Genomic DNA, 17,212 nt, shown 5'->3' with positions numbered 1-17,212 from the left:
CTATACTGAAATGCAAATTGCAGTATGTAACTCTTGGTGCCAGGCTATAATAATCTTCTCAAAAATATGCACTGCAGATGGCAAATGTTTATCATGCATGTACTATTCTGAAGAACCATGTACTTATTAGCGCTGGATCTTGTAAGCGGCACTTCAATCTTCTACTATTGGAATTCCTTGAAAGGTTTGCAAATATTTATGTGACTTTTTGTTGATTTTTTCCTTATTTAGCGCTAAAAGAGTTCTGACTGCTTTGCAAATAAACGCAGACGTTCCCATGACAGCTTGTAACTTAAATATGAATACAGAGCAATAAATGAGAGGACTGAATGACAGGTCACAGGAAATATTATTATTCCTACTGTGTTAGTAGTAAGTTCAAAACCAGTAAAGGGCCCCACATATTGATTAAAGTGCCTTTGAAGTAGACAACACACTTTGCCAGACTAGGCAATGAACTACGCAGGACAGAAGGTACCTAAGGAATCTCAGTGGTGAGAATGAAAGAGAAGGGTAACAGTGATGTCACACAGTTAGTTCAGTTAATCAAATTCACAACGCGTTGCATATATCTTTTAACTGAGTTTATCGTTCCGGGGAAAATTAAAACAATTAAAAACATCAAATGCAAAAAGCTCTCAGAGAAGCTCTTAAATATAAAATTCCATTCTTCATAACATTGTTCTTTTCATTCCCTCCCATTTAAAACCCAAATTTTGAACACGTTTCAAGGAAAAAAATTACACGTTCAGAGGTTTCTCTTCTCCTGAAACAACGCAGACAATACTCTTCAAGATCTCCTCTTCACCTTTTTGTGAAAATTTTATTGTAAAGTCATAGAAACTGGAAAATTCCTTCCTGAGGCTGATCAATTATTCTCTTCCTCACAGCAATTCCATATCGGGTTTTCATGCCAGCGGAGCCCTGAACAATGGCATGCTGTGCACTGGTTTACAGGTATCAGCATGCTGGGCACTGTTTTATAGGTATCAGGTATGTTTCACAGCTGGGTGATTTTACAGCTCAGAGAAGCACTCAGCTAGCTAACAGATCTGAGTTACACTCCAGGCTCTCGCAGGTGTCCAGGTTGATTCTGAAAATCTACTGGACCACATAGTTATATCAATCAATAACACATAAAGAATGAGACCCTTCTTTTTATTTGAGGAGGTGGAAGATGATTGCACTTGTTAAAAAAAAGAAGTAAAGGTGGAGAGAATTCCCTAGAGGTAAAGAAGAGAGTACCAGGAGTATTACTGGATGCAGTAGTTACAGTGGAATAAATCTTCATGTAATATCTATACTAGCGAATCAAATGCAAGCGCCAATCCTCAGAAATGAAGTGCTGTGCTATAGGTGTTTCATAACGGGATAAGGAGACCCTGCACGAGACTAAAGGATTCATAATAATTTTTTAATGTACATGACTGATGAAATTAATAAAACGCATGCACTTCTTTTCAGGCTCAAATAACTGAACGTTACAGACTGAAGGCATCCCAGCGTGCCTCCTTCCAAAATGTCTTCTCTCCATGAAACCTAGTCTCCAAAAAGCAGCTGTCTTAGAATTCACTCTCATCAGATTTCAAACTAAGAAGTCCTCTGACTCTCAGTACAGTCCCTTTCCAAAAAATAATGCCGCAATATAGAACCTCGGTGTGGCAAAATTAACAGCCCCACAGATCTTCCAAGGCTGTAACTTACTCCCTCAAAAAGTAAGTATAATATTTTATGTAATGCAATAGAATAAAGTAAAATATCAAAATTTCCACATTTGAATAATGAGATATCAAAAGGAAAAGGATGCTGAAACCTAACTTGGAACGGTGTGTGATAACTCTGGGCTCAATCATAATTCCATCAGTTTGAGCAAACTTCCTTCTGCATACTAAAATAATGCAAACAGGAAGATTAAAGCAATAATGATTCTAGGAGAGGTGGGGCAAAGAACTGTATCTTGAAATGAAATTGTAAGCTCAGATCCCATGCTCAGCTCCTATTCAGATGTATTAATGGTACTTTATGCAGTACTCACCCTGTTTTTTTTTTTTTTTTTAAACTATTTAGCTTGCTGAGTAGATTGGGTTTATTTCGTTATTCTTCTTGGCATGATTAAAAATATTTAAATCCAAACACTTTGTGCACCATAAAACCACTGAATATACGCAAAAGACTACTCTGGAAGGGAAGGATCTTACACTGGGAGAAAAAGTGGTAGGCTTTTGATATAGGTGTTTTTTTCCTTTTTTGAGTAACAGTCAGAAGCAAAGCATGAGACTGCGACTTCACTGGCTGCCAATCTCCACAGCCTTCCTTAGAGTTTCAGCATGTTGCCATTTGGCTGGCACTTGAAATCACTATTTATTTTCCTAGTTTGTTTCGTTTCTTGTGGAAGGGGGGAAAAAAAGTAGTAGCGCCTGAATATATTGCCAACTTTGATGAAGTATTGCCTTTTCTCTCTAAGGAGTAATAGATACTATAAATGAACACATGAACAGAAAAAAGATATGAACAAGTTTATAAAGACAGAGTGGAACAGGAAATGTTTTAGTTTCATTTTTCCCCATTTTCCTATATTTAGAATGAACTCAATTTCTTATTCCCCCGAAAGCATCTATCCCTTCTTTGGCATTCTTTGCAGTCTGTTCAGACAGATTTGAGATTTCCAAGTGAAAGAATAACATCAAAGATGATACAGATCAGTTGATTATCTTATTTTGCCTAACATCTGAGAAATGAATAAATGCTTTGCAATTGGCACTGGGAAATTAGGTGATTTTATTCCAAAAATGATTGGGTATTCAAACCACAGTTCACCTCCACCGTTCATACGTGAAACGGCCCATCCTATCCTGTTTCAATACTTTGGTTCATTAACAGACTATCTCTGTCCCCTCTAATTTTTTCATCAGCGTGCTGCTACATCACAACTCTGCTACCCTCTCCCCTTACACAAACAACAGCAAACTGTAGAATTCAAAAAATCCCCCTTGAAGCCAGCAGTTGCTTTGTAGAATGCGGTTTCCGTTTGGGATAGCCCTCTCAAGGCAGCTATAACGGAGCCTCATTTTGAAGGAAGTGTATGGAATTGAAGGCATCTCTCACAGCTCTGAAATTACAGTCTCTCCAATAAAGCCAGCCCTTCCTACAAACACCAACGAGGAAGCCTCGGCATAGGCGGAGTTCTGCTTTGTCCACTGGATGCTAGCCTGATTCTGTACTACTCATCTGGTGCCTACAAATGCTACTAGGATCTTTTGCGCGGCATATGTATCTATGGAACACAGCTTCTGTGAATACAACCATCTGCATATAGAAGATATATCCTATTAGATGAACAGGATAGGCTAAGAAAAATTCATCAAGGATCATCTCTTCAGGGGATCCTTATTAGGGTAGTGAGGCTGAAGGCTCCTTTTCTGCGAAAAAAGTAATCCAGTTCTTGATACTGCCATGATTTGATTATGCTTTTAATATTTTAATTGGAAGCCCAACTGAAGCGACTGCTTTCTAGTATTCTGGTATGTGCCTATACCACTAGTAAGATTAAAAATACAAGTCCAGGGGAATAAACTCTGTTAAAAAATGTACCACTAACATGGTATGCCTGGCCTCATAAAAGATTTAGTCCTGCTGAAGATCCTGTGTCCAGCCTCTTCAATCTTTCCTGACTAGAATCAGCTCTACTTAGCTTGGTAATGTACGGACGCTCTGCATATTAACCACATACAGGTCTTGTGGACATAAATTGCAACAGAGAAAGCAGAATCAGCAGTTCAAAGATTCTGACATTTTATTTAGGAAGTAAAGCTGCGGAGTGAAATGATGGTTTGGGGAAGGTGGCCAGTCATAGCTGCAGGTGGCAAACTACAAGACCTGAAGTGGAAAATGAGACGGCAAAGGACAGAAGAGAAGCAGGAGATTGACAGTGCTACAGTTGGGGTGAAAAAACGTGCTTGCTGGGAACACCATGCTGAGTTGTTGTCAAACACGCTGAAGGGAGCTAAATGCTCAGGGCCTGATCCCATGAATGAGCCTAACACCTACACTCAGAGCAGGAACAGAGAGCCAGCACATCTCCAGTCTAATGACAACAGCAGGAAGACTTACTGTATGACGAGACAGCTAAAGAGCATCCTATGGAGCTCAGAAGAGACGCCTGATTGGCAGCACTGATGCCTGAATCCGTTCTCCTCTCAACAGACACAGCAAGAGCAGCACAGCGTAGGCTTTCCCTGATGGTTCTGCAAAGGCACCTCTATTCTGACCTGCTGAAGAAAAGCTCGTGCATGAGCCAGCCTTAGGGCTGTTTAACTCTGAAATTGTCCACACTGCAACTTACAGGTAAGACTGCAGCTCCTGCAAACGCATCCCAGATCTCTCAGAATGAGCGAGATCAAGTGATTCTAAAAGTGCCATTGTGGCAGCACCGATTTCCACATGGAATGCACGAAACATTTATGCAGCCACTGCAAATGTTTAAAAGTGCCTGAAAACGACCAAAACTTGTTCTATTAGAGAGCCCTAGGGCCACTGGTAGCCTCAGACATATCTTTGCAAGTAGCAGAAGCATTTCAGGATTTTGGCGTACATATGCCTGCAGTAACAACAGATACTGAAATTCAGAATAGTAGTATGCTTCTGAAGCAAGTATCACAATTGTCACCACTTATGGCGCTTCAGTTTGCAACAGGGAGCCATCCTTGAGCTCATGAACTGGATTTCTTTCAGATTAAAATAAACTGGAAGATGTGTTTCAGAAGGTCACCTAACATATTATAGCAGTAAATGGGCATTCAGTCACTCCAACAAGACTGAAGCTGTTGGCTGTTTAAAAGCTCTAAAATTTGTACAGCAGGATGTCAGGTCTTCAGCTCTGTTCTGCTCTACAGATCTGCTGCTTTTGGTTGAAACTGCTTGCTAACATGCACAAATATAGAGAAAGGAGGACAGACATTCAGCTGTCATTAGGATTCTGCTCATTAACACTTATTAGCTCTTAACACTCATTAGCACTTACGAATCACCATTTCTTCCATATATTCCTCTCTGTGCTCATTCTCTAAGAAGAAAGAAGAAACAGTCCAGAAATCCAAGTCCAAAAGTTACAAGAACCACTATAAATTTGAGAACGGAAATGTGAAGACCTCAAGAACTGTCACTCCTCTCTGCACTGCCTTCCTTCCTCTCAGGCTTTTGTTTCTGAAAAGAGGAGTTGAGTTTCATCTTCTCAAATGAAAGAACAAAGCAAGAACACTGCCACGCTTCAAGCAAAGACAGTGCAGAAGCACTCAGAAAACAAATGTAATATATAAACACAATATGTTTACAATACCTGAGAGTAAACGTGTAGAACTGAGAAAAATAAAATCATGTATCCTCGATATACATAAGGAATCGATGGTCGTGACTAGCTCATTATGACACCACCTGCAGTGGCAAAACTTTTACTGCACTGTCAAATACAAAACCAGAGAACTGCCCAGGATAGTCCGATTCCAGTACATACTAGCTAGAACTCAGACTTGTTAAGGAACAGAAAGTAGCAATATCAGGGAAGAAAGATATTAATAAAAAATGACAGACATAAATTAGCAACTTCATTGGAGAATGTGGATTAAGGTTACAGATTGAACAGTGGGGGAAAAAAACAGCAGAAACGGTTATAGACCTCTAAGGCATGATGAAAAAAGGAAATCTGCCAATGTTTATGCAGCTAGCAGAGGTTTTTAACGAAACTGTATCACTGATCACATGGGATTTCAAGTACCCTGAAATGAACGTTACAAAGAACTGTGGAATATCTTAGACAGGTTCACGTTTCTAAATGTGATACAAAGCATTCTTCCTGCACAGTCTGTTGAAGCCAAGAAGTTCAGCTATTTATTTTGAATTTTGTTTGGAGAAAGACTATGGCATAATAAAGAGGACGTGCATTTGTGAAAATCGGGGTCAGCGTTCAGATCATCACAACGAAAATTACTTGCACAAGAAAGTACTCAGAGCACATTAGTAAAAGTTTGTTTGCCTTTCAAAGAGACAATCTGAGAAATAATGATTGAAAAACGTCCCCTCTACAAGGAATACTTGCAAGTAACAATGTTTGCTAGTAACAGGTGCATAGCTTCTGTACTTGTACTTAGCATCGTTCTCTCCTCTAATGTCAGCCCCTTCACTGGGGAAGTCCGGCAGCTGCTAATTGAGCCTCTTCATTTTCACAAGTATAATTTCAAGAGCACCAAGTGATCCGTGATCCTATGAATCAATTTTTTAAAGGGAGTTAGGAGCCTAGAAGCTTAGATTGATTAGGGTTCAAGTCACACTGAAATGTGAACATAGGCTCCAAATCATTTTGATGCATTTTGGTAATTTGCTCAAGGCCTACCATTTCTGGAAAGAAAGAAACTCCTGCTTCCTCACTCTAGTCATGCTTCCTTTCCTGACTATATAGATGCATCTTCCATAAAGGAAGAATCTCAGTTTTGCAGATAAGGAGAAGTGAAGAGACAGAGTTACTGAGTATTTTGAAAAGTGATTTTTCTCATATTTTACAGCGATCTCACTTTAAATATGTATTTCTTTAGCAACTTCTGGTCCTTATCTATATTACGAATAGGGTGCGAAAACTTGGAAAATGCTAAGCATGTCCTAGAATGTCTTGTGCCTTCATTCCAAGCCCCTTCTGTTTTGATTTAGAATAGTGAAAATGCTGAAGTAAATGGGTTAGAGTCAGAAACTTCTATTTTGGGTGTCTCCCGTGAACTGAGAAAATGCACTAAGTGAAACAAGGGCCAAGGAGATACACAATCGTCCCATGGATCTTCTGAGCACTTTCGTTCGCAAGAGTAATCTCCTACCCAGGACACGCTGTTGAGCGGCACCAAGCATTATAACGGAGTGTACATTCTTACCAGTTTTACTATCCTCATGTAAATTACTAAGTGTGATGAGCTACCTTGACCTGTGAAAAGGAGCACAAAAATGATGCTCAAGTGAGATATATGAAGTAAAAGATCACTAGCTCAACCTTTATTTTGATTTTTTAAATAAGAGAGTTGAAAAGCAATCGCTAGAACAGCATTCTAGAAGAAAAACCTTGGAAAAGCTTGAACTATTGCCCAACTCTTGCTGTCTATGCATTTTTCCCCCTTTTCGAAATTGCCATCTACTGAAGAACTCTCAACTGCTCTCGCCTACATTCAGAACTAAGGTTGGTGCTAGATACCTCTACTTCCAATGTAGCAAGAGCCCAACGAGTATTTTATCAGACTTTGAATACAGCCCGATTCACCTTTTTTTTTTTTTTGATGGGGTAAGTCTTTGAGTGAAGAAAACTATCCCAGCTCCATCTATACCTCAGCATCCAGCCATAGCTGGATGAGCTGGGAAAGTAGCTAACAGGATTCTGAAGAGTCACCTATATCAGTCCATTATCGCTGCAAAAACAGAGAATGATTATTTAAAAACATATATTCCTCACCAGGCAACACTCTAAATAGTAAGTGAAATTAGTATTTTGTCACACACAATCATGACTTTCAAAATGCACACCTTCCAAAGAAAAGTTTTATATGGGGGAAAAAAAAAAAATCTTGCTATCTACAGTAACTATCAGTTCTCATTCTGGTAGTCCCAAGAGGCCTGACAGAGCTGGAATCTTTTTTTTTTTGTTGGGTTCCTTACTGCCTGAAAGACAGACTAAAGGAGTAAAAGCGAACCCTGACAGGTTTCTTGTGTAAAAGAAAATGACAGATTCATGGAAATGCAATGCAACGTACAGGAGACCAGCCACTGGCAATGGAAGACACGTAACAGAAATGGCACAAAGCTCCTCACTGAACGTTCACTAAGTTTCTGAGTTGGACACAGGCTGGAATCCACAAAGGAGGATGATACACATGACCCAGTATGAAATTGCTTTTCACTTTTGTGTATGTACCAAAAATATACAGGATGGATTTTTACCCTCTGTTTCCATTCATATTGTTCAGATGGGCGCACCTACTACTGCAGTCAATAACACTGTATTATTTCAACCTCATGAGGAAGCCAAGCGTGTATTATTTATCAAAGTGTAGGTGCTCTTTTGAAAATGAAGCAGACCTCTCAGAGCTGAGAAAACAGAAATATCTAAAGCATGTTCAGAGGGAAAAATAGACAGAGCAAGTATCTGCCCCATCATCTGCTGAACTGATATGAACTTTGCCAAAATATAACTGTTTCTGTTGCTGCCTTGTTTCTCTGTAAGGAGTACTTACAGATCTTATTTCCTAGGCTTTAAAAGTATTTTGTCCATCTCCCTCAAAGACCAAGGCTTACATTTGAGAAATGGAAGGTCAGAGGTTTGATTTTTGTGAAAAACGTTCTCCCTCTGAAAAACAGTTTTCTATCCTTCACTGATTATCTGTGCAACTACATTCGGGACCCCACCCATTCACCAACTCTTTCACGTGGTACGCTCCGTATATGGATATATTTAAGAGTTTAGCTATTTTAAATAAGGAATGAGATTCTATTTGATATCGTATTCCACAGAGGTTCCTCTAAATGATGAAAAGTCAGTCTGTCTGTGCAGTGATATAAACCTATGAGTGACTGTTAAGATACCTCTCAGACACTAAATAAGGCCTTTCAAGAGTAATACTGATGTACAGAAAATCCTAGAGATTTGGGAAAATATTAAGAATTAATCAAGAGTTTAATTTATTTTCAGGCCCTGAAACATTTAACCTAGTAGGATACTGCCTGAAATTAAATGTGACCTTTGAAATACGATAACAAGTGGAAGAGCGAACTCTTAAAAAATGTTGCCATTTAACGTCAGCTGTACTTCAAACACATTACTTTTTTTTTTTAATTACAATTCCATAGCTAGAATCAGTAAGTCAAAGCTTGGAAACGCTGTAGCACAGGAAGACAGTGACATGGTACTGAAAGAAATGTGTCAAGACTGAAATAGCTGACATTGCAGAAGCTGAGGCAACTGACTGCCTGCCTGCTCGCTCTGAAAATCTAGAGTTCAAGAAATACCTTTTACAAAAATCTCAGTTCTTTCCTTCTACTACGTAGAAACAGAAATTAGTAGAAGCAGCTCCTGGGCACATGCTGGGATATCTGGGATTTAAATGTTTAAGTGCTGAATAACTGAATGAGCAAATGGTGTGTACTGAGGTAGTGCGTCCTTAGAGGGAAGGAAAAAAAAAAATCAGATATTAGTTATAATTTTGGACAAGTAATTTGAAATACATTTAATAGAGCTTGCTTTCCAAAGGTAGGTACTTAACACTGTCTAATAAAATCACAGCTCTGTTCTGTGTTTCAGTATGAACAATCACAAATCGAAAAAAACCCAGTCATTTCTGAAAATGGAAACCTTGGTCAAACTTTGAAGATGTAGGCTTGGTGAAATACACTCTGTTTAAAACTTGTGGCTGTTCCTCCTAGCAATTGACCACTCTGTAGAGAGGTTTCATTTATATAGCACTTAGAGTGGGATTCCTATCCTCTAACTTCAGGTATCTGAAATTCGCACATCATTTTTTCTTCTATAGTCAGTGAAGAGTGGTAAGCGCATCCAGAGGGCAATTCATCCCACACAGATTCACACCTTTCTTAGAACAGGATAGATTATTCTTTCTAGGGGCATCTCAACTAACCAGACTAGACAAATAACTTTTGATAGAGAAGCAAGGGGCGTGGAAAATCTGAGTATCTTTTATTAAGCCAACTGATACAGTTGAAAAAAAAGACAAGCTTTCTGGCAAACAAATCCTTCACGTTAAGTAAATAATTTCATCCTAAGTAAATAAAAGTATCATCCAGTAAGGAAGAATAAAATCAAATAATAAAGTTATCTAGTAAGCAAGCACGGACAGAAAATTTAAATTAACTTCAAGTAGCACTTCCTTGGTGGGTGCTGAATACCATTACCTCCCTCCTACTGAAGTTTTTTTTTTTTTTTTTTTTTAACTAAGTTCTGAAAAACCACAAATCACTTCACAGAAGCACAAAATATTTGTCACTTACTTCTGAAATGATACATTGGCTTTCACTACTCAAAATTCATTAAAAAACTCCATCCCCTCCAGTGATGGTTAAAGAAGCCTTGGACCCTTTAAGAAAGCGTTCTCTCATGAGTATCTGTGGCTGTTTCACCTGAGTGTATTTGGCATCAGGTTACGCTTGAAAAGACTTGCTTTGTAAGACAGAACTTTTGCAAAACTATCTCCTTGAAGGTGGTATAGATACGTTAAGAGACCTACTAGAAAATCCAGACAATGACAGAGAGCCTCCTGCTTTACTGTGTTGTTAATGCAGAGAAAAAATGAACACAGAAAACACCAAACCTTGCAACAAAAGGGCTCTGCAGCATGCTCGACAAGGAGAGAAAAATCAGTACTACAGCTCCTCTGGCCCCTTTTAACGGGGGGGGGGGGGGGGGGGGGGGGGAGCCTGTTCTTTCTGTCCCCCTGGGACTTCATGGCCTGGGCAGGAATATGTGGAGGAGAAACTATGTTCCCTGGCCTGAATTCAGCCAGTTGTTCTTTACAGTTAGCACCTCAAACCATTTTGCAGTCCCAGTTTCTGCAGTTAAAAAGATCTTCCTCTAGGAACTTGCTCCCAGGATGTTTCATTGGCATAAAATTCATACCTTGAAACATGCTAACTGCAGCACAAACCAGCACCACACTGTTCTTTCACACTGCTGGCACCAGCTACATCTTAGGTCAGCTTGGCAAGCAGGCCACCACTGAAGCAACGCTATTAATAGGACCTGAGAGTTTAGTGAGCTTGAATGCCACAATGCAGAATACCAAAACCTTGATACTGAACCTTCTAGAGACTCGTGGGGAGGGATGAGTTGGATGTTTTCAGATATCCCTTGATCGCTGCTCATTTCCTCTTGTTTCCTGTTAACTCCTTAATGGGATTTTGTATATCCAGTAAGGTAACAGGACCGCAGCACTAAAGATACACCAAGCCCATGATGGGAATCTCTGATGGCTCAGAAGACAGACCCAAAAGCGAGGAGAAACTTAACTAGCATCAAGGTGTGTGTTTGAGGCCTCTTAAGTTTGAAATTTTCTGGATGAGCTTGGGTCTGTGTCCTGCCAATAGGCAAAGTTCATCCAGTCTTGCGCTGATGATAAGTCATTAAGTGACACTGTTACCTGGTTCTACTTCACTACCCAAGAGATTTCTCTTCATCTATACACAAAGAACAAACATACGCTAGAACAACTGGTTTCGAACTGAAGAAAATTGTAAGACCGACCTACCTTAGAAGAGTGCTACTGGATTGTAAGAGCCTATCATCACTGCTACAATGAATACTATTTGTTTTTACATATCAGAAGAGCTCTTAAAACCTCTTGAGATATTTCTGAAAACAAAGACTCCTTAGTTTCATCGCTGCGCACACAATACGAGAACAAACGAATAAACAGTGAATGACGTGCCAGTTCTCTTGTTTAGTGACTCAACTGTCCATTCTCAAAACTGCAATAACTATTAGGTGTGTACCATTGTCAGCTTTGTAGATTTCAGTTCTTTATTTCCCCAGATGCATTTTTTAATCTCCAACTAGTATCCCTGTGGGTGCATTCTAAATGGAAGTTAACAAATAAAGTAAATAATCGTACATCAAGATATAGCAGAATACTGGATTTGCTGAAAATATTTGCTTATGAAAGTCCTCTCATAGGCATAGTCGCATATTAACTGCCAAGCCACTTGACAAATCAAGAGGTATATTTATGGTTAGAGGAATCCATAAAAATGAGCAATAACCAAATCGTAAGAATGTGAGGCATACGTAGATTATGACTGAATGTGAATGGTTAGCTGATAACAGATGATTTACGGGTTTTTAGCTGTAAAGAAATATCTGAAGGCATATGGTTATTAAATGTGTGCATGCTCCTTGGAAAACAATCAATTCTTGCCTACAAGATCTTAGCAGTGTAGGTTCCCCACTATCTTTGAATATAGTCCTTTTTCTAAGGGTACCTGACCCTATGGATAAGAAAGAAACAGTAAACGTGATCTCTCTTGACTTTAGAAAAGGGCAGTCCTAAACAACACTCTCACAAGTAAGCTAAGGAAACACAACTTACGTTAAATGAACACAGGTTGCTGCAGATCCTTGTGAAGAAATTTACTGCAAGAAAATTGTCAATTATTTCTATTCAAGCAGGGGAGACCTATGACTGTGAACACTTTAGTAGTCTGTTCCAATCCTTTTGCAATACACTGGATGGCGACACGTGCAGTACACAAAATCCAGAGATGACCCCTCAGCTAGTGACGCCGCAAACATTTTGGAGAACGGTCTTAGAACTCTAAACCATCAAGATAAACTGAAGAAAGGGACTGAAATCTATCAGACTGAAAGGTCACAGTAAGCAAAGACTGCTGCATGTATTACACTATGTAAGGATAATTGAAGGCAGAGAAACAAAAAAAAAAAAAAAAGTGGAGAATATCTTCCTGGGCAGCAGTACTATAGCAGAGGATCCACAAACTGACTGATGTGCAGAGGCATGTGTTATGTGATATATTAACAGGATTGTTTTTAAGTGAGAAATCAGCAGTAACTATTCACTCTGCTTCACGCTAGCGAGGTCTGGATACAAGACAACAAGCTCACACCCAACTGCAGACATGGACTTAAAACTACAAAACGCAGAAGCAGTAGTTATCCAAAACTCACTAAGGACTTTTTTTACTAAAACAGATTTTCTGGAAAAGGCAACGTACAGGACACTACAGCAAACGGGCATCAGTGACAAAGCAAAAGGAAACAAGACATAAAGCAGACAAATAATTGTAGTTTCTTTGAATACTACTGCTGTATACAGTCTAGGCAGGTCAGCTACAGGGCTATTATATGAATATACAGGCATGTTCCCAAACTATGCCAACCGCTCAACTTTCATTTTTCATCTGGAGAATGATTCAAACCTTTGATTTCCCTATAAAGCAAGCTTTGCATGATGTAGCAGCAGAATTTAGCATGTTTGCAGTCCTTTTCCCCAGATGTCTGCCGCATCTCCGCTGCTTTCACCATACGCGAACTAAACTGTCTTTCTTTTCCAGTTTCTTTCCCTACAGTGAAAGCTTCCTCAGGCTAACTCCACGATCTTCACTGTCCCTTGAGGAAGGAGTTTATTGAAAAGAACTATTCCTTTTTAGATTTGTTCCTGGATTTAATAATTCATCATCTAAGACTCACTGCATTTTTGCTACAGTTTAACAATTTAATCAGTTAAGCTAACAAATAATACCTCTGAACAAAATTTTCACTAACAATCCCCTGGACAGAAACTAAAAGCAAAGCCAGTAAGAAAAATCCTCCAGAGCTTTAACCAAGGAAGAGAAGTAGCACATTAACAAAATGCCACACTCCAGCAAAGAAATCTCAGTATAGGAGTCGTCATTATCTCAAGCCTGCTTTGGATAGGAGTAGCATGTTACGGATCATCTCAATATCAGAGCTAGGTTATTTCAGGAATAGTACTAGCTATTACACATATGCTATCCCTCCCCTCATAAGGATCTCAGTGAACAAAGAAAATGGGCCGAAATTTCAGATTTAAAGCTGGTAGAAGGTTTTACTCTTGTAAGTTACAGTTACTAACTTCAGAGGCCTACGTACTTAAAAGTAGAATTAATGCTTTATTTGCCATACTTTTGTAAAGGAGGCACCTCTTGCGTACAGTACTGTGGGGCTTTTACTTCCTGTCCTCTGTTAAATGAACTAGATCTTGGCAGTATAAAATTCCTCTTCCTACATTTAAAATTACAAGGATTTATAATTCATAGACAAAATAGAAGTATCAGTCCTGAATAACTGGAACCAGTTTGTAAAGATCTGAACTATGACTGCAGCAAGGAAGGGCTCAAGCCTCTTAACATCAAGCTCAAAACGGTAGCTTAGAAACAGTAGGACGCTGCAATTCCACCAGAGGATAGTACACGATGATATTCGAATTTCAACCTCATTTAGCACTCGTTACAATTCTTTAAAGTGCTTAACATAAGAAGGTAATTAATGATTTTTCAGTAGTTTTTTATCATTTAAATATTATATCATCACTGCACATTGAGTATTCCCTGTTTAGGCTATAAAGGCACACTGCTAGTGACAGAGATCATTAACTAAAACTGCTGCAGCAGAAGTATTATTTAGGTACTGATGGCAATTCTGTTACTGGATGTACACTGAAACGTTTTCAAAATTTAGAACTTTAAGACACGTGGGCTCATAGTTTCCCACATACAACAGAGCGATCAAGATCAGCCATACATCTGGCTTCAAAGACAAATATAAAATTTTCAGCGAAATGATCATTATGAAGAATACTGGTTTTAATTTTATTGCACTCAGACACCTATGGAATTTTCTACTTCATTTCCTTCAAAATGGAAGGATTTATCCTGGCAATGCACAACTTTCTGGTTTTTATACCCACTGTTAGCTGGCACTCCTGTTGAGAGAGATCATCCAGTATCACTCTCTGGACTCTGGAATGCCTCGGTAATTTTATGTTACGTTTTCTTCACACGTTAGTGTAACATACTTAGAGCAGATAGAAAAACTTGTAATTTGCCTCCTCCTGTAAGCATCAGATCCTTAGCTGGCAAAAATCTGCTGATACATACCTTTTGAAATCTTGGCCCATAGAAACTCTGGGATTTCGCTGAGATTAGAGATTTATTTAAAATTATTTGAGTAGTATTTTTCAACTTCAGTTTTCAGTTATCTAGCAGATGTCACTCTAGTCACTAGCCTACTAGATGTCAATCTGGTCAGTAGCGGATTTCAAATTACTAATAGGATTGCTAATTTCAGATGGTGGGCACAGATCCTCTAGCAGGTGCCGATTTAAAATCCAGCTGACAGATCGTCGTAAAAATCAATTCAAAAGAAGCATTTAAAGACAACTTTGACAGCTGCCTAAAAAGAAAACTGACGGATCACTAGTGAGAGCGTTTGGTTTAATATTGATTACTCTCTGGACAGCTCAGTTAGGCTTCTAATTAGGATTGATTTGCTCTGTCCTTAGCAATGAAAGCAAAGCTGACATCTAAGAAAAATAAAAGGGAATCTTTTGATTAATGTGGACATACATCTCATCTGAAATGAGAAAAACTTGTGTGTATTTGACACTTTTTTTTTTTTTCCCCCCTACAGAAAGTAAGCTGCTATCATCTGAAAACGGACTATAACATATTCACACTACAGGTATGCAGTCAGCTACATCTAGGAAAAAAATCTTTTATGTGATTGTGACTATCTGAACAGAAAGCACCACAAAAAGGCGATGCCTCTTTCCCATCTTGCCTGAAATGATACCTTATACATTCAGAGAGAAAAGGGGGAAATTATCAGTTCATTACACTTCCTCACAATTGCTCCCCATGACAATGGAAGTAATTCTTGTTTGTAATTCTTGTTTTGTGTCTTACTGCTTTCCTTTCCAACTATCTCCTGAGACGGTTAAAGTTCCAGTTCAAGAGGATTTAAGATCTCTCAGTCATCCCTACAGAAAGAGGGGCTCTCATAACTTTCTTTGGCACATCCACTTAAAAGTAAGTGTTTCTGCCACAAGCAGATGACTTGCTTAGACGAGGCAGGTAGGTGCTCACCTCAAAGTTCTGTAATTGAAAACATGGCCATCCCAAGGACCGTGGACTCCCACGGTCTTTATCTACGTATTTAGTGTTTATTTCAGTAAGGTGCCACTTTCCTCTCCCAAAGCAGACAACATGATCATCAGCCGCATCTCTACCTGACCTTGAGAGTGTCAATTCTTATCCTATCTCTGTGGACCCTCTACTCTCCTTCAAGATTCTTTCTCCTCCAAATAGTTTTCCTTAGCCTTCCTGTAACAAGTTACCGAATTTCTTCATGAACTGGGGAAATGTAGTGACCGGGTCCTGTCTCCAGCTCCAATGGCAGCACCCCTGCACCATGACTATGTCTGCCTCACTGTCTTCATTTGGTAACCCCACTATGTCAACGTGAATACGTCTACCTGTTGTCTGGAGGCTGCGACCTTAGCACCACCTCTTCATTTAAATGCTTCTAAATCGAGTCCATGAACTTCAGTTAACAGTGGGTTCTTTCACTGCCTTCATGTAGTCTTCCTGGTTTTGCAATGAGGTCATAAAACTGGGCATACTACTTACTATTAATGTACAGCTACAACCCTTCAATGGTACAAGCCCATGAAAAAAATGATTTTGCATATACTAAATGTGAACACCTTCTCATAGCCACATTTATCCAGGCCCCTGCCAATTTTGAAGTGTATTAATATTCCTGGTGTGACAGAAATTAATGCTACCTTGTCATATCTTGAGAATTTACTTTGTACTGACAGGTAAGTGACCTTTGCTTAGGATGAGGATGCATTAATTCTCCAGGGTAGTCAATGGCAGTAAACAGATTTGCTTTCTGGAGTATTTAAAAGTCAATCAGAGATTTATTCTTGTTAATGACCGTAACAGTTGTCTGTTCAGAGTAGAAAGAGATCCAATTATAACATCAAACAGAGGTAGGCTCAGGTGGTGAGTCACAGTTTATGAACCAACTTCAATAATAGCATGATTTAAAACCAAAATATATCTAAAGAAGTTGCATTCATATGGGTCTGACTCTGCCTCCATATATCTTTTAATTAAAAAAAAAAATCATTAAATAATTGTAATAAATATTATTGATAAGTAATAAATAATTTAGGAAAAGAAAGAGTAAAAAAAGCCTAGATTTCTAACCTAAGTGTGACAAAAATAATGGCAGAAAAATTCTCCAAAGCATTCATTTTCTAGTACTTGATTTTGTTTATACCTTATAACTGGATCTAGGCTTTCTTTTTCTGGTTAAGAATGTTCGTAATAAAACACAGGAGGACAATGAAATCAAAAATCATTCACAGCGCTATTGATATTAGAAACGTTAAAACCAGAAGCTTCAATATATTTGTTCATTTTCTTACTATTCAGATTTTTTTTGCCTTTTTGGTTTCAGTGAAAAAAAATAAAGTTAGCACTTTTCTTTCCAGACAAAAATTGTATTTTAGACACGCTAAAGGACCCTCTCCAGCATAAAACATTACATAGACATTACATATAACATTATATAGCTAGAATATTCATACCACTTAGGTCATCCTCCCAACCAAACTTTAAAATTCCCAAATAAGAA

General features: G+C 38.7%; 1 long non-coding RNA gene across 1 annotated transcript in view; it reads right to left on the bottom strand.

The window, feature by feature from the left end:
• LOC104147508 (uncharacterized) overlaps positions 1-17,212 on the bottom strand; it is a 294,392-nt gene that overhangs the window by 92,765 nt on the left and 184,415 nt on the right. The window lies entirely within an intron of this gene.

Source organism: Struthio camelus, chromosome 5, assembly GCF_040807025.1.
Source record: "Struthio camelus isolate bStrCam1 chromosome 5, bStrCam1.hap1, whole genome shotgun sequence".
Taxonomy (NCBI): domain Eukaryota; kingdom Metazoa; phylum Chordata; class Aves; order Struthioniformes; family Struthionidae; genus Struthio; species Struthio camelus.
This window is presented reverse-complemented; position numbering and strand designations above follow the sequence as displayed.